Below are 19319 nucleotides of genomic sequence, written 5' to 3' on the forward strand. Positions count from 1 at the left end.
GGTAGGAGTTGGTAAGATGATATGACCTCTTTAAAAATTCTTCAGCAGTCTTTTTAAAAAGTAAACATATATCTTATACTGTGAATTACAACTGAATTCCTAAGTATTTATCCAAGAGGACTGACAACATGAGCCCCTAAAAAATATTTTACAAGAAAAGCAGCTTTGGGGGAATTCCCTGGTGGTCCAGTGGTTAGGACTCAGTGCTTTCACTGCCATGGCCAAGGTTCAATCCCTGGTTGGAGAACTAAGATCCCCTGTGGCACAGCCAAAAAAAAAAAGAGTAACAGCTTTAATTGTAATTGCTAAAACTGGTAACACGCAAGTTTCTATCAATAAGAAAATGAATAAATAAATTGTACCATATTCATACAATGGAATAATACTAAAGACTCAAAAAGAAAGCATTTTTATAAGCACAACAATGTGGATGAATCTCAAAAGCCTGCTGAGTGAAAGAAGTCAGTCATAAAAGAGTGCATACCATAGAACCTGATTTATGTGAAGTTCTAGAATAAGCAAAACAAACACCTGGTTGTTGAAATCAGAATAGGAGTTTTTAGCTACTATGATTAAAGCTGATATGAATACTTTTCTTATAAAATGTTTTTTAGAGGCAGGTGTTGTCAAAAGAGGGATACTCCACCAATGCTTTCTTTTACTATTTTTAATTGTATTTGTATGACTTTATTTTTTCCTCTTTTTCCTGGATGATTTTTAGTTGTTTTCTTAGTGGTTATCCATTAGCATCTTAAATTCATAACAATCTAATGTGAACGGCTATGTTGTAATTGTGCCTAATTATGTATTTATAGTTTGTTTCCCATTTACATGTATTTGTAATTATTACTACATGCATTTGTCTTTTAAATCTTGTAAGAAATAAAATGAGTTGAAAACTCAAAAATCACAAGACTGTGGCTATATATAGGTCCATGTAATGTTTACCTATGTATTTAATTTAACCAGTCTTCTTTATTCTACATATGCATTTATACTTTCTAATGTCTCTCACTTCAGCCAGAGAACAGGCAGATCTACTTGCAATAAACTTGTTCAGTTTTGCTTACCTGAAATGTCATGATTATTAATATTTGATGGATACTTTTGTTGGAAATAAAATTATGGTTGTTAAAAAAAAACAGGGATATTGAAGAATTTTCTGGGATGACAGTAATGTTCTATTTCTTGATAGGCATGTGTATTATATAGAGCTGTACAACTAGTATCCTTACATGTCACTATATGTAAAGTATATCTAAAACCTTGATTGTCACCAATGTTCATAGCAGTACTGTTCACAATAGCCAAGACATGGAAACAACCTAAATGTTCATCAACAGATGAATGGATAAAGAAGATGTGGCACATATACACAATGGGATATTACTCAGCCATAAAAAAGAATGAAATCATGCCATTTGCAGCAACATGGATGGACCTAGAGATTATTATACTAGGTGAAGTAGGTCACACAGAGAAAGACAAATATTATATATCACTTACTGTAGAATCTAAAAGAGTAATACAAATCAACTTATTTACAAAACAGAAACAGACTCACAGACACAGAAAACAAACTTAATGATTACCGAAGAGGAAAGGGGAGGAGGGATAAATTAGGAGTATGGGATTAACAGATACACATCACTATATATAAAATAGATAAACAACAAGGATTTACGGTATAGCACATGGAACTATATTCAACATCTTGTAATAACCTAAAATGGAAAAGAATCTGAAGCCATACACCCGAAACAAAATATTGTAAATCAGCTATAGTTAAACAAATATAAATAAATAAAATTATGATTGTGAGTACCCGCTTTCAGAACTGTCCCAAGGACAAATCTACATCTCCCCTTATTAAAACTTGGTTATCAAAGTCAACACAGTCCTACTTTATGCCTAAATTAGTTCCAGTTGGATTTCTATCATTCCCAAATGAGACATGCATTAAAAGCAGGAGAACCCACTATGGAGAACAGTATGGAGGTTCCTTAAAAAACTAAAAATAGAACTACCATACAACCCAGCAATCCCACTACTGGGCATATACCCTGAGAAAACCATAATTCAAAAAGAGTCATGTACCCCAATGTTCACTGCTGCTCTATTTACAATAGCCAGGACATGGAAGCAACCTAAGTGTCCATCGACAGATGAATGGATAAAGAAGATGTGGCACATATATACAATGGGATATTACTCAGCCATAAAAAGAAACAAAATTGAGTTATTTGTAGTGAGGTGGATGGACCTAGAGTCTGTCATACAGAGTGAAGCAAGTCAGAAAGAGAAAAACAAATACTGTATGCTAACACATATATATGGAATCTAAAAATAAAATAAAATAAAATAAAGGTCATGAAGAACCTAGGGGCAGGACGGGAATAAAGACTAGAGAATGGACTTGAGGACACGGGGAAGGGGAAGATGAGACAAAGTGAGAGAGTGGCATGGACATATATACACTGCCAAATGTAAAATAGATAGCTAGTGGGAAGGAGCCGCATAGCACAGGGAGATCAGCTTGGTGCTTTGTGACCACCTAGAGGGGTGGGATAGGGAGGGTGGGAGGGAGACACAACAGGGAGGAGATATGGAGATATATGTATATGCATAGCTGTCTCACTTTGTTATAAAGCAGAAACTAAGACACCATTGTAAAGCAATTATACGCCAATAAAGATGTTAAAAAAAAAAGCAGGAGAACCATTACATTTTTCTTCCATAATTTTGGCCCGCTCCTGGTTTGGGGGAATGCATATGATTTGTTCTTCCTCTGGTGTGTCCCTTCTTGATTATTGGCACCTCCTTCCAACCAGACAAAGCCAGAAACCTGGCCATTTGTCTCATTCACCAACACCCAATCCATCCCCAAGACTTAGGGATACTAATTTCTAAACATCTCACTAAATTTAATATCATCAAATTTCACCAATTTTGAGAATATCTGAAGTATCTTATTAGTTAATTTGAGAGACTCTTAATGTACAAGCAGCAGGGTCTAGTGCCTATCCAATAAACTTCCTGTGAATTACTTTCCTGATCACATGAAGTTTCTCTGCTGGCTCTTTCCCCTGTGGATTCCCCACCCATTTAGTGTGGAGGTCCTGGAATCTGGAATGATAAGATGGGGGCATTTTCTCTTTCTAGAACCATCAAATGACCTACCTTGTAACTGTAGTATGTTCATTTATTACTTTGACTTATTGAGAACACACAATCTTCACCTCTGGGCACAGAAACGTGACTGCAATAATTAAATTTGATTATACTGAGAAGATTAACATTTCAATCCTTAGCTGGAAGATAAGACAAAAGTCAAGCGACTTGATCAGGCAACGAAGCCAGCCTCTAAGATTTGTACTACCTGCACCAAAGATAAGTTCAGCAAATATTACTCTATGGTAAGGACAGTGCCAACACTACAAAAATTTAAGCAGAAATACTGTTTGGTCTTGCGGTCATTTAAGGAACACAATCAAACAAATAATAAATTACTGTTATATGGTATGATACATGCATAAACAGTTAATAGCTGTTTATACAACATACAGCACTGCATTGATAAATTGGGTGGTGGTAAATAGCATGGGCTCTGGAAACAGATTACTTCAGTTTAAATTCCCATTTTGCCCCTGTGAAATGGTGGGAATTTAGATATGTTGCTTAAGTTTGGGGGCCTTAGTTTCCCATCTGTCAAAAGGGTTGTTGAGAGGATTAAATTATATATAATGTGTTTGAGCTAGTAACTAAGAAATTGTAAGTACTCTATAATTTTTTAGATAGGTAGGGAGGGAAGCAGGCAGGCAGGTAGGTAGACAAATAATTCTTCTAAGAAAATGTTAAATTTTTATAACAATATGTACATATATTTTAATTTTCTATAAAATTTTCTTACTCTTTATGAGATAAGGATCTGTGAAGATCTCACAGAGGAAAAGTGTCTAAATATGGTTCTGAAGTGTGAAAAAGAGTTGGCCAGGTGGAGAGGAGGGGATAAGACAGATAGGACTGGGCTGGGGGGGTCAGCTCCTTCTGGAAAGTTCTGAGAATGTCAGTGCTACATGGGCACAAAGTGCGTGGGCAAAAAGAGCGCAGCAGTAGGGGCTGCCAGAGAGGTGGACTGAAACCACATCCCAGAGGAACTTGTTTCCTCCACGCTGAACGTGTGGACATGACTCCACATTATCCTCAAGGGCAAGGGGAGCCACTGAAGCATTTTAAAGTTTGGGTCCATAACTGTATTTTACAAAGTCACTCTGGTGAGGAGAGAACTGAAGAAACATTAGCAAGGACACTCGAATTATTTTTTATGGAGTTACACTATAAGAAGAGGCCAATATTACTAAGAAAATATTCCTTTTTCTTTCAGACATTCCTTCTGATGTTCCTTCCTGACTGGGCTGGAAGCAAATGCTTTTCTGCATCTCCCTCTTCTAGGAAGATTGGGGGATTCCTTCCCAATCCTCTAGTCCTCCCCCCTCTACCACTGACCTCAAATTCTGAAGAAAGTCTGATGCAACCAAATGGCCAGCTATCTGAACCACAGGTCGAAAGGAACCCTGTGGATGGTGGTGTTGGGATGTGGAGCCAAGGTACTCCAGGGAACACAGATGGAGCGAAGGTTCCAGACAGGAGGACTGGGTGTGGCTAATAAGCCATCCTGGATACATGTATGTGATTGATAGTCTAAAAGAAATGGCCTATGTTTTTGCCCTTCCAAATATTAAGGGAAGAGCTAATAGGTTATTGGTTGTGAGCATTAGTATTTAATCTCATTGTGAGCAGTACTCAAGAGAAATACCATGCATGTTTTGGGAACTATCATGGAACCCATTGTGTCCTGCAGAATTCAGGGAGGGCTTCCTCCAGAAGGTGGCAGCGAAACAAGCCCTAAAATCTGAAATTATCAGGAAAAAGACCATGGAAAAGCTGTTACATGCAGAAGTAACAGCATGTACAAATGCACTGAGGTTGGAAGGGGCTTGATGTTCAAGGGCTAGAAGAAGACTAAGAGTGATAGAGCATGGTGAGCAAGAGAGGTCATGGCACACAATGGGGACGGAGGGGTAAGGGCTTTCAATATGTGAAGCCACAGGCTTTTGATAAATGTGTAACACTTGAAATAGACCAAGGAATGCAAGCACTTGAGTATTTTATGATTATCAAATTCAGATGAATCACTCCCTATTTTCGACCACCCTTCAGGGAAAATCTTTCTTAGTACATCAGATAAAGTTTGATCATTGTTTGCTTCTGTGGACATCAAAGTTTATACGTATAAATAGAAGTATGGGGTAAGATCACATTCTTCTCCATAGCTCTGGTTCTAAGCTGAAATTGTATTTGCATTGCTAAAGACTCTTTCTCTCTTTATACTAGGTAGAGAGATTAACAAGCAGTGCTGCAGAAATATGAGAGTCATTATTGCTGATTAAATGATAATTTTCTAGAGTGACATTATGCATCAGAAAAGAAAATAATGAGCTCACTTGAATTTATAGACCCCATGGCAGCTGGAAGAAGTTCTCTCATTTGCTCATCAACAGCTTTCAGGCCAAGTATTCGAAAGGATTATATGACTGTTTGAGATAGGCACAGACTTAGAGGTTAAAAAGTGGGTACCTTGGCACGAAAGCTTACATCATTTTAATCAGGCTGTGGGAAGTAATAAATAACACTGGTAAAGACAATGAAAAGCATTTGCATATATATTCTAGTCTATCAATTACTTTGAGTGAAGAAGAGAGGAGAAGAAGACAGAGCCTGGTAGGTAGGATGTAATAAAGAGGAAGCCTTAGCTTGACACATGGAAAACAATGGAAATCAGAGTTGAGGACCAGTTTGACACAGAGAGTGTCAATTACCCAATGTATTAGCTCCTGGGGCTTCCAAAACAAAATACCACAGATGGGTTGGCTTAAACAAAAGAAATTTATTTTCCAATAGTTCTTCAGGCTAGAAGTCCGAAATCAAGATATCAACAGATTTCTTTTCTTCAGAGGCCTCTCTCCTTGGCTTACAGATGACTGCCTTCTTGCTGTGTGCTCAAATATTTGCCCCTCCATCTGTGTTTTTTTTGTGTGACCTAATCTCCTCTTCTCACAAGGACATCAATTCTATAGGATCACACCCATATGACCTCATTCTACCTTAGTTACCTCTTTAAAGGCACTATTTCCAAAACAGTCAATTCTGAGTTACAGGGGTATAAGACTTCAACATATGAATTCGCACTACTTGGGGGGGCCGCCATTTAGCTCACAAGCCCCCAAATACTAACCAATCACTTGCTCTGTGCAGGGTGCTATTCAAGTCACTGGAATACAGGAAGACATGGCCTTGTCCTCGTGGACTTCGGGGCCTAACGGGGGAGACAGGCATCTAATATGGGATAATAGGCAAATAAATAATTTAGTAATTAATCATACCTGTGCAACATGCTGCAAAGAAGAGAGTCAGGGAAGGGTAGCCGGAGGAAAGGAGCTTTACATCAATTCCAGAAGAGGATGTACGTATGAGCCAGAAAAAGAAGGGGACATGGGTGATCCAAGAATGAGGAAACAACATGTTTCCTGAGGGCAGGCAGGAGAGACTGCCACGTGTGAGAGGGACTGAGTGAAATCAGTAGGACTAAGACAGGAAAATAGAGAGCAGTGTGCAATGAGTCTGGAGCTGTAAGTGGACAATAGACCGTTTGGGGAAAAACGAAAGTGTGATTGATATGGTGACATGGTGTGCAGAGTGGCACATGTTCTATTGGTGTGTTAGAGGTAAATGAGGAGACACCGTCTCACAATTCTTAGAGACTGTTTAGTGCAATGGTAAAGAACTAGAGCTCCAGGCCAGAGTACTATGTGGGTTAAATCTTGGCTCTACCAAGTCCCAACATTGTGACTTTCAGGAAGTCACTTTAACACTCTGTCCAAGTTTCCTCAGCTACACATTGTGACTCATCACGGTACGTACCTCGTAAGTCAAGTTAAATGAATGAATACACATAAAGTACCTCTAGCAGTTCCTGGCACACTGTAATTATTCAACTTTTATCATTAGGAAGAACGACAGGAGATAAAAACCTACTGAGCACACGAGGATGTCACTTGAATGCAGGATAAAGGTAAAAAGCAGAACTGTTTCTCAATGATCAATTCAGCAAGCATTTATTGATTAGTTCCTCTTTTACTTTCCAACAACATTTTTGATCATGATACAATTTTCCTTTAAACAAACTTTAAAGAAATTGATGGAAGCACACTGTGGCAAATGTGCTTTGGTTAAAAGTACTGCTGTGGTCTTGGAGGTTAACATCTTTCACGCATACCATTCCATTAAAATGTTTCACCTAAGTTGCCTCTCTCTCTTTGTAGCAGTTTAAAATTTCTCTTTTCAGCCTGGTTTGTGGTCTTTGTAGATGTTCCACATGGTCAAAGTGTTCATATTTTTTAAATTGAAATATAGTTGATTTACAATATTTTGTTAATTTCAGGTGTACAGCAAAGCAATTCAGTTATATATATTTTTCAGATTATTTTCCCTTATAGATTATTACAAGATATTGAATATAGTTCCCTGCGTTATACAGTAAATCCTTGCTGCTTATCTATTTTTATGTATAGTAGTTTGTATCTGTTAATTCCATACTCCTAATTTATCTCTCCCCTCCTTCCTTTCTCCTTTGGTAACTGAACCCTCCTACACTGTTGGTGGGAATGTAAATTGGTGCAGCCACTATGGAAAACAGTATGGAGGTTCCTTAAAAAACTAAAAATAGAGCTATCATATGATCCAGCAATCCCACTCCTGGGCATATATCCAGAAAAGATGAAAACTGTACTTCAAAAAGATGCATACACCCCAACGTTCATAGCAGCACTATTTACAATAGCCAAGACATGGAAACAATCTAAATGTCCATTGACGGATGAATAGATGAAGAAGAAGATGTGGTGTGTGTACACACACACATATACACACACTGGAATATTACTCAGCCATAAAAAAGAGTGAAATATTGCCATTTGCAGCAACATGGATGGACCTAGAGATTATCATACAAAGTGAAGTAAGTCAGGCAGAGAAAGACAAATATTATATGATATCACCTACATGAGGAATTTAAAAATAATACAAACGAATCTATATACAAAACCAGAAACAGACTCACAGACATAGAAAAGCATTCATCTTTGATTTGAGAAAGACTATGATGGAGAGCAAGTGTCTCTGAATGACTGAAAGGGTCTAGAGGAGAATCATTCAAATATCGGTACTCTCTAAAATCACAATGGCCAACAAGATTCACTGTGTAAAATGCTATCCCTGATGTTAATTTCCTGTCCTCTCTGACGATAATGGTAAGTTACCAAATTCCTAACTCCTAAAAAATGTCAGCTCAATTTCTTACTTTCACTTGTTTACAAAGAATTACTGATTCATCTTGTTGGTTCATGAACGGCTGTGTCACAGTCATGAAATACTTTCTGCAATAGTAAATGTTCATATTTGGCAGTATGGTGTATTTCATGTTTTCAAGATGCGATGATAAAACTTTCATGAACAAGATAATATAAGGTTGGCGTACTGTGGGTATTTAATAAATATTTGTTGAATCAATGAATCAGAAATAGTCCTTAGAGCAACTCTGAAGGATAATGGTTATTTCTCCATTTTACAATTGCAGGAATTGAGGTTAACAGAGGTTAAATAACTCATTTGAGGCTGCACAATGGTAAAAGCCAGGGGGGAATGAAGCTCAGATCCCCCTGACTCAGAAGCCACACCCTGCCTGGCTGACTCACCTGCATGAATGGTGAGCAGAGCAGAACGAGCCCTGGACAACTCTGGGCTAAGGGCACCTTCTCTGTGCTGCCCCAACCCTGGTACTTGCCACAGAGCACAATGATAATGTCTTTCCTGAATGTGACTCCCACCAGACTGCATAGGTCACTCTTGTGTTCCAGCAGCAGCATGGTATCCGGCACTTACTAAGTGTTGGGTAAACTTTGTTCAGTGGTGAGAAGCAATAAAGGCTTCATTGTTATTTAAAAACATTAGATTACATATATTATACAACATTATATGTAATACATTATTATATATTACATAATATTGTATATTATATAGAATAGAATATATATGATATTATATACTTATAATATATATTATATGTATAATATGTATATATAAATGAGTAATGTGGAACCAAAGAGTAATCTCATCTTTGTATCTTTTAGGATCTGAATATCTAGTGTGTCAGATCCAATATAAATATGTTTGTGCCACACAATATGCACCTTATCATTCAACCTCCCAAACCTTGGAGTGCTGCTCACCTTACACAAAACTCAAAAGTCCCCGCTCGGGCTCCCCTGGTGGCGCAGTGGTTGAGAGTCCGCCTGCCGATGCAGGGGACACGGGTTCGTGCCCCGGTCCGGGAAGATCCCACACGCCGTGGAGCGGCTGGGCCCGTGAGCCATGGCCGCTGAGCCTGCGCGGCCGGAGCCTGTGCTCCGCAACGGGAGAGGCCACAACAGTGAGAGGCCCGCGTACTGCAAAAAAAAAAAAAAAAGTCCCCACTCATTTAACTTGTAAACAGCGTTTTCCCATTCTTCCCTTCAGAGTGTCCTTGGGGTTCCCCAGGGTTCCATCCCTGTCCTTGTCCCTTTCCACCTCCCGGTCTTCCAGCTTCCTGAGGGGACTCACAGCCACATGTATAGCTCCAGCTCCCAATAGAGTGGACACTGTCATGAATGTCCAGAATCCCTGTACTACTGAAGGATTTATTCCTCCAGCTGCTGGGAGTACTGCTAGCCCTCAGTCCCCTCCAGGAATTTCCCTCAGCTGAAGAGAGCTACTTCACTCAAGGTCCTGCCTTCTCAGGGTCTACACGCAATGAACAACCAGCAATGGAGGGATGTAAAGACCTGCTCCCCTCACTGGGCCACTCTAGCTTCAGAGCTCACCATGGGGTCAGCGGAAGCTGAAGCTGAGTCGGCATCACACACAGGTTCTCCCACTACCCCTTCCCATGGCCTCCTCGTTTCACACAGGTATTGATCTCAGAACACTCCTAATAAAATTCTTGCACCTGAATTTCCATCTGAGAATATGCTTCTGCAGAATCCAGCCTGTAAGATCTAATGACTCTCAGGCCTCTATTTCCATTTGAGTCTTCTCTGACCAAGCCTCGGAACCATATATCTCTCTACCTATTAAACACCTTTCACCTTGATCTCCTTAGTCACCTCAAACTCTACATTCCCAAACCGAACTCATCTTGTTTTCCACACACCCAGACTCTGATCCTCCCTTGGATTTTCCTTCTCAGGGAATCTCACCAGCATCATCTAAGCCTCTCAAGCCACAAACTTGACGTATTAGCTATCTATTGCAACATTACTACCAATTAACAGCTTAAAACAATGCACACTTATTGTTTTATAGTTTCTGGAGGTCAGGAGACCAGGCACAGTGGGGTCCTCTGCAAAGCTGTAATCAAGGTGTTAGTCAGGGATGGAATCCCTTCAGAGTGGAAGGATCCAAGTCCAAGCTCATTTTGTCATTGGAAGAATTGAGTTCTCTGCAGGCTGTGGGAAGAGGGCCTTCGTTTCCTGCTGGCTGTTGCCCTGAGGTCACCCTCAGTTCCTCACCACGTGATCCTCTCCATTAGGCAGTTCATAATATGGCAGTTTGCTTCTTTTTTTTTTTTTAACATCTTTATTGGAGTATAATTGCTTTACAATGGTGTGTTAGTTTCTGCTTTATAACAAAGTGAACCAGCTACACATATACATATATCCCCATATCTCCTCCCTCTTTGCTTGGCAGTTTGCTTCTTAAAAGCCAGCAGGGGCAAGAGAGTTCTAGCAAGACAAGTGTGACAATCCTATGTAACATAACCACAGAAGTGACATCCCATCATCCTTGCCATATTTAGTTGGCCAGAAACTCACTCAAGGGGAGGAGCCCATACAAGGGTATGACCACCGGTAGGTGGAGTCATAGGGGCAACCTTAGAATCAGTCCACTACCTTTGGATTATATTTTGCTTATTTTAGTCACATCTAGAGTGACACTTTCTTATTCATCAATAGTAGAAAAAAAAATGCTTTCTGTGATGCTTTAGGCTCTTGCCTTTCTGAGATATTTGGCCTCGAGTGGAAAGGAAAATAAGAGATCTAGAAATCCCCTAGAGTTGAGGAAATTTATCCAAGAGTAATTTTTCTGAACCATGGGGGGAAATGCGAGCAGAGATGGCCCAGTTACCTTCTTATCCAGAACAAAAACACTGCAGCAGTGTAACACAGTAGGAAGTGCATAGGACTCTGTTATTCAAATTAACCACAATAGTTACCAGGCAACATTTTCTTTTTTTTGTAACCAATAATATGAAAAAGGAGTTCCCAGTTTCTGCAGCCCTTTCTGATTTTGTCAGTCTATGCACTGTCATATCTGAAAACCTTCCAGAACAGGAGACTTATCAATGCACTCCTCCATTCTCATTTAAATATCTACTAGCTATCATTCTCAGGTTTCTCTTGCCAAGCTGGGTCAAAAAGATGTCACCATCATTATCCCTGATCTGGCAGATTCACATTCTGAATGACAGATATGCTGAAGTTCTGAAGAACGAGGTCATAAAGTTCACTTTCTGACTGTGCTTTGTGATCTTAGGCAAGTTCCTTAAGCCCCATAGGCTTCAGTTTCCTTACCTGTAACATGGAGATAATAATAGCACCTATGCAGTAGTGTTGAGGTGAGAATTAAATACACAAACCATTTAGCATAGTGCTCAGTGTATGATATCATTTCACAAATGCTAGTGCTTAACATCATCATTATTGCCAAGAACAGTGCTTGGTTGACAAACCAATAAAAATTCAAGAAAAATGGGACTGCTAATTTTTAATTTTTCCTATTTATTTTCAAAACTCATTTCATATCACCATTCTTTTACCCAAGAAAAAATATCTCAAAGCGAAGAATTGGAAGAACATAATCTTGAATTAAGGAACAGTCCTTTTAAATGGAATAAATTTAGCTTTGGGAAAAGAATAACCTGACTCTCCAATACTGATGTTTCTTATTTTGCCAGAGCATGGTGAAACCTCATCATGGATTTCCACAGATCCACAGCCCAGGGTTTGGCAACTGCTGGACTAGAGTCCCAAGGTTCCATCAGACCAGAGTAACAGACCTTATGTTACTGCCCTCTTGTATCTCAATCACTATGTGAACGATCAGCTCATCCTACACCAACACACGTTTTTCATTAAGATAACTGACATCAGACTGGGCCTCAAACTTTCAAGCTATTTTAATTTATCCACTGTGAACTAAAACAATGAAACTTCTTACTAACTTGTCATCATATTTCTGTGGTATATAGGGTTCGGGGGAGCCATTACATATGGATGAGTTTGTTTAAACCACATCCATCCCACTCTTACCTAGTAGGGAAATTTGGGATGGGGAAATGTTACAAAAACATCCGTAGGAGGGATGAGAGGGTATTAGAAAAACCTCACATATTTTAAAGACAGAAATATTATGCAGTCCTTCTGGTAAATTACACTTGATTGGGATGGAAGATAAATGTCACAACTGAGAGCAATTTGTAAAAATGCAACTGGACATAATTTCTTTGCCCATGTTGTTAAAAAGAAATACACTCCTGATTGTAGATTTAAACATAGTGTTGATGTATGGCATGTATTAACTGAACCATCATGCAGCTCTGTATGAAGGTTTACTATATATATATATATATATATATATATATATATATATATATATATATATATATATATATATATATATATATATGCATATGTGTGCTGGCAGTCAGAAAATGTTTGTATTTTAATCTACTATTTCTCTCTGGATGGGAAAAGGAAGAACAGAGACGTGTTTTTCTAGACGTTGGCTTGCTCGCAGATCCTCTTAATAATGAGGTACAGCTTGATTTATGAAAAAAATAGTAATAGATTGTAATTTTCATATATATATATATTTGCTTATTTGCTGGATTACGCAGGATAATTTAGTTGCAAATGACATCAACCCAGATAAAATTGGCTTTGGGGTGGAAATATAATGTATTAATTCACACACTGGAAAAATCCACGGGGTTCTTGCCCTTAGGAGCAGTGGGACCCATATGCTCGAAAGATGAAATCAGAATTCTCACTGCACCTCTCCATTCTGCGTTCTCCTTTGTTGGCTCAAATCTCAGGTTCTCTCCAAGAAATGGTAAATGTTGTAACCAGCAAATCAGGATTATATCCTAATAGCCTAAAAACTTTATCTGGAAAAGCATGCATTTTTCTCAATAATTCAATGATTAGAGAGCTACAACTTGGTCCAAAGGTCCAAACCAGAATAAATCCCTAGCCACCGAAATGTGATGGTCATGTTCGTTAGAATGGAAAAAATTGTTTACCTTCTGGACCTGGAAGTGAAGTGAGCCTCCACTACCAAAACTCATGTGGTCTATAAACTGGGGAGGTTTCTCTCTCTTAGAGTAAGAGAGAGGTTCTGCTAAGTTACAGTGGGCAATTGGAAATAGATGTCCCCTCTCCTTCCAAGATTATTCTCTTTGTTTCTGTCCAAAGCCAATTTAAACTCTAATCACCTATAGTACATACTAGGACTTCTATCCTTTTGATAATTGATCCTGTAGCACTAACATAAGGCATGGTACCTGCCTGGGTCAATCCTGGTAGCTTATCCTGCTGTACCTACCATGAAATAAGATAGAAATGACAATACCTTCAAAGGAAACGATGTGAGGACCCATGAATGTTCCACAGTGTGCTCATATAAAAAGAACATATAAAAGCATACTTGTGCTCATGATTAGAGAGTTTTATGTGTTCCTTCAGTGACAAACCACTAACCTAATAATTATAGCTTGTTAACTCCAAGGAGAAAAGGCAGCATTAATAGAATAGAATGAGAATCCAACTTAGGACACAGCCTTGGGTTAAATCTTTATTTCATGTCCTCAATAAATAATAGCTATTATTTTTTTAATTAATTGGCTGTGTCATGTTAGACAAGCTGTTTAACCTCTCTAAACCTAAGTTTTCTCATTTCTAAAATAGGGATAATGATATTTACCTTGCAGATTTGTAATGAGCATCAGACACTGCAGAATTAAGTTCAAGAGTCTTATAGGCATGAAATAAATAATAGCTGTTTATCCTCAGTAATAAGAACAGTCTTTTAATACTGATATACAAAGCTACTGAGAAAATAACTGATACTTTGGAAAACCAACAATGGAAAAGAGAAGGGCATGTAAGAAAAGAAGATCAGGGAATTGAAACACACACACAGTAAAGAGTCAGCAAATGTAGCACAACGTTCAGTTTTTAGAAAAGACAGATATAATTAGGAAAGACACATATGCACAAAAAGAATTTCAAGAGAACTGGTATGTATTTTACCCTTATAAAACAAGAGTAAAATGCCATAACTTTGGGCATCATTATAGGTATAGCAAAGAGGGAGTGCAAGGAATGAAATATACATTTCCAGGTTTCTTTACAGTTTAGAGTTCATATGCATAGAAGTGAGGCAGCTAAAGACAGTTTTTGTTGCCCTCCAATCTTGTCTTCTGCAACATATTATTTCATATCATTTTTATAGTGGGCTTTCACTAATTCCATGCCTGATCCATTAGATACCCTGGATTACAAACCAGAGAAACCTGTGTTTGATTCTCAAGTCTGCCATTTATCAACTGTGGGATCTTGGTAAAGAGACATAACCTCTGTAGGCCTGTTAACTTATCTGCAAACAGTAAGAACACAGGAGAGAATATAGCACAGTGCTCAAAAGCATACACTTTGGAGTTTTAGACTGCCTGAATTAGGATCTTAGCTAGCCATGAAATTTGGGTAAATCACTCCACCTCTCAGTTTTCTCATCTGAAAATTGGGGATAATTATAGTACCTACTTGTGAAGATCTAGTGAAACCACCATGTAATGTATTTAGTATACTGTCTGTGATAAACAGTTCACAATGATAGTTGTTGCTGTTAACAATAATAATCATACTCATTTTTATGGCCATCATGAAGTGGACATGATTGAATCTACTTTTATTATCTTAGCACCCTACCAGCATGCAGTAAATGTTCAATAAATGGCTCTAGGGTGTGCTTATTCTAATTATCATTATTGTATCTGATCTTTTGAAAGGTAGAATTGTAACCGAGCGGGACCCTATGAGGCCTTCCCAGAATAGACACCCACCCATGTCCTCCGCCTGACTTTTGCCTATAGAAAAACTTCAGTCAAAGAATAAATTTAACCAGAGAAGTGAGAATATGAAGAAAGAAAGAAAAACGGTCAAGCAAGACAAAATAATAATACTTTAGCCATTAAACAAAGTCAAGGACCTTTAGTTCCTCCTCGAGAACTATAGATAATATTCTGAGCCATGTCCTTTGACCTGTTTTGCAGATACTAAAACCCCAACCTAGTGGGAGAAGTTAACTGTATGCTGCCCACAAGCACGTAGACCCCAGACCAGTTGGAACCAGAAGGTTGATGATACTGACTCCTGATCACCTCACCACCAACCAATCAGAAGAAAGTCCACAAGCTGACCGCACCCTGCTCCTGGAACACCATAAGACTCCTCACTACCCACTCCACAGTGGGACACAGAGTTTTGAGGGCATTAGCCTGCTGTGGCCCCCTTTGCCTGGCAAAGCAGTAGAGCTATGCTTTTCTACTTCACCCAAAACTGTCTCCATGTTTCTATTTGACACGGTGAACAGAGGCCAAGTTTTGGCAACAGAATGAACATGTAGCTACTAGGCTGAGAGTTTCTCCACAAGCTAAAATACTCCCTTCTTAACTGTGCATCTCCTAGGCTTATTACCAGGCATGAAGTACAACCATCTTAGAAAAAATTGAATAGAATCTTTTCTCTCAGTTTGACTATTTAACCAAAGACACCAAAGCCAAATTCTATTGAGATTAATTAACTCCTGAGTTTTTCTTAAGTGTCACTTGCCTATGCAAAGTTTGTATACTGAAATTTTTCCTTCTGACAACTTGTTTCAATTTTTCTTCACATTCCATTAATTCTCCATCGGTAAAACTTCATCACTTGGGGGTGAAGTGGTTAAGAATGGGTTTGCAAAGGAGACCTTCAACATGGCAGAGGAGTAAGACGGGGAGATCACTTTCTTCCCCACAAATACATCATAAATATATCTATATGTGGAACAACTCCTACAGAACACCTACTGAACGCTGGCAGACCTCAGATTTCCCAAAAGGCAAGACTCCCCACGTAACTAGGTAGGGCAAAAGTAAAAACAGAGACAAAAGAATAGAGACAGGACCTGCACCTCTGGGAGGGAGCTGTGAAGGAGGAAAAGTTTCCACACACTAGGAAGCCCCTTCACTGGAGGAGATGGTGGGGGCAGGGGGTAAGCTTCGGAGCCACGGAGGAGAGCACAGCAATAAGGGTGCGGAGGGCAAAATGGAGAGATTCCTGCACAGAGGATCGGTGCCGACTGGCACTCACCAGCCCAAGAGGCTCGTCTGCTCACCCGCCGGGGTGGGCGGGGGCTGGGAGCTGAGGCTTGGGCTTTGGAGGTCAGATCCCAGGGAGAGGACTAGGGTTGGCTGCATGAACAAAGTCCGAAGGGGGCTAGTGCACTACAGCTAGCCGGGAGGGAGTCCGGGGAAAAGTTTGGAACTGCCTAAGAGGCAAGAGACCATTGTTTCGGGGTGTGCGAGGAGAGGGGATTCAGAGTACTGCCTAAATGAGTTCCAGAGACGGGTGTGAGCCACCGCTATCAGTGCAGACACGAGAGACAGGCATGAGACACTAAGGTTGCTGCTGCAGCCACCAAGAAGCCTGTGTGCAAGCACAGGTCACTATCCACACCTCCCCTCCTGGGAGCCTGTATAGCCCGCCACTGCCGGGGTCCTGTCATCCAGGGACAACTTCTGGGGGAGAACACACGGCACGCCTCAGGCTGTTATCTGCCTGTTATCTCATGCTGGCCTCTGCCACCACAGGCTCGCCCCGCAGTCCGTACCCCACCCTCCCCCCAGCCTGAGTGAGCCAGAGCCCCCGAATCAGCTGATACTTTAACCCCCGCCTGTCTGAGTAAAAAAACAGATGCCCTCAGGCTACCTACACGCAGAGGTGGGGTCATATCCAAAGCTGAACCCCAGGAGCTGTGGAAACAAAGAATAGAAAGGGAAATTTCTCCCAGCAGCCTGAAGAGCAGCAGATTAAATCTCGACAATCAACTTAATGTACCCTGCATCTCTGGAATACCTGAACAGACAATGAATCATCCAAAAATTGAGACAGTGGACTTTGGGAGCAACAGTAGACTTGGGGTTTCTTTTCTGCATCTAATTTGTTCCTGGTTTTATGTTTCTTAGTTTAGTAGTTAGTGTTTATTATTATTGGTAGATTTGTTTATTGATTTGGTTGCTCTCTTCCTTTTCTTCTTTAGATATATAGATATATTTTTTTCTTTTTTCTCTTTTTGTGAATGTATATGTGTATGCTTCTTTGTATGATTTTAACTGTATAGCTTTGCTTTTACCATTTGTCCTAGAGTTCTGTCTGTCCATTTCTTTTTTTTTTTTTTTTTTAGTATAGTTTTTAGCTCTTGCTATCATGGTGGATTTGTTTTTTGGTTTGGCTGCTCTATTCTTTCTCTCTTTCTTTTTATTAATCTTCAATTTTTTTAATTTTAATAATTTTTAAAATTTAAAATATATTTTTAAAATTTTAATACTTTATTTTATTTTAGTTTTTCCTTTCTTGTTTTGTCTCTTTTCTTCTGAGCTGTGTGGTTGACAGGGTCTTGGTGCTCCAGCCGGGTGTCAGGCCTGTGTCTCTGAGGTGGGAGAGCCGAGTTCAGGACATTGGTCCACCGGAGACCTCCCGGCTCCACGTAAATTCAAATGGTGAAAGCTCTCCCAGAGATCTCCATCTCAACGCTAACACCCAGCTCCACTCAATGACCAGCAAGCTACAGTGCTGGACACCCTATACCAAACAACTAGCAAGACAGGAACACAATGCCACCGATTAACAGAGAGGCTGTTTAAAATCATAATAAGATCACAGACACCCCAAAACACACCACCGGACACAGTCCTGCCAACAAGAAAGACAAGACTGGCCTCATCCACAAGAACATAGGCACCAGTCCCCTCCACCAGGAAGCCTACAAAACCCACGGAACCAACCTTACCCACTGGGGGAAGACACCAAAAACAACGAGAACTACAAACCTGCAGGCTGCGGAAAGGAGACCACTAACACAGTAAGTTAAGCAAAATGAGAAAACAGAGAAACACACAGCAGATGAAGGAGCAAGGTAAAAACCCACCAGACCTAACAAATGAAGAGGAACTAGGCAGTCTACCTGAAAAAGAATTCAGAATGATAGTAAAGATCATCCAAAATCTTGGAAATAGAATGGGGAAAATACAAGAAATGTTTAACAAGGAACTAGAAGAACTAAAGAGAAAACAAACAATGATGAAGAACACAATAAATGAAATTAAAACTTCTCTAGAAGGAATAAATAGCAGAATACCAGAGGGAGAAGAATGGATAAGGGATCTGGAAGATAAAATAGTAGAAATAACTACTGCAGAGCAGAATAAAGAAAAAAGAATGAAAACAATTGACAGTCTCAGAGACCTCTGGGACAATATTAAACACATCAACATTTGAATTATAGGGGTCCCAGAAAAAGAAGAGAAAAATAAAGAGACTGAGAAAATATTTGAAGAGATTATAGTTGAAAACTTCCCTAATATGGGAAAGGAAATAGTCAATTCCAGGAAGCTCAGAGAGTCCCATACAGGATAAATCCAAGGAGAAACATGCCAACACAAATATTAATCAAACTATCAAAAATTAAATACAAAGAAAAGATATTAAAAGCAGCAAGGGAAAAACAACAAATAACATACAAGGGAATCCCCATAAGGTTAACAGCTGAACTTTCAGCAGAAACTCTGCAAACCAGAAAGGAGTGACAGGACATATTTAAAGTGATGAAAGGGAAAAACCTACAACCAAGATTACTCTACACAGCAAGGATCTCATTCAGGTTCGAAGGAGAAATTGAAACTTTTACAGAAAAGCAAAAGCTAATAGAATTCAGCACCACCAAACCAGCTTTACAGCAAACAGGAAAGGAACTTCTCTAGGCAGGAAACACAAGAGAAGGAAAAGACCTACAATACCAAACCCAAAACAATTAAGAACATGGTAATGGGAACATACATATAAATA

General features: G+C 39.4%; 1 protein-coding gene across 12 annotated transcripts in view; it reads right to left on the reverse strand.

Moving 5' to 3' along the window:
• Positions 1-19319, reverse strand: part of PRELID2 (PRELI domain containing 2) — a 764348-nt gene that overhangs the window by 175237 nt on the left and 569792 nt on the right. For 9 of the 12 annotated variants that reach the window (XM_079916212.1, XM_079916216.1, XM_079916209.1 and 6 more), the window contains one exon: positions 9348-9563. The exons of the other annotated variants lie outside the window; for them this stretch is intronic. The gene's annotated coding sequence lies outside the window, so the exon portion shown is untranslated. The remainder of the gene's footprint in view (positions 1-9347; positions 9564-19319) is intronic. 12 annotated transcript variants of the gene reach the window in all.

Source organism: Stenella coeruleoalba (assembly GCF_951394435.1).
Source record: "Stenella coeruleoalba genome assembly, chromosome: 3".
NCBI lineage: Eukaryota > Metazoa > Chordata > Mammalia > Artiodactyla > Delphinidae > Stenella > Stenella coeruleoalba.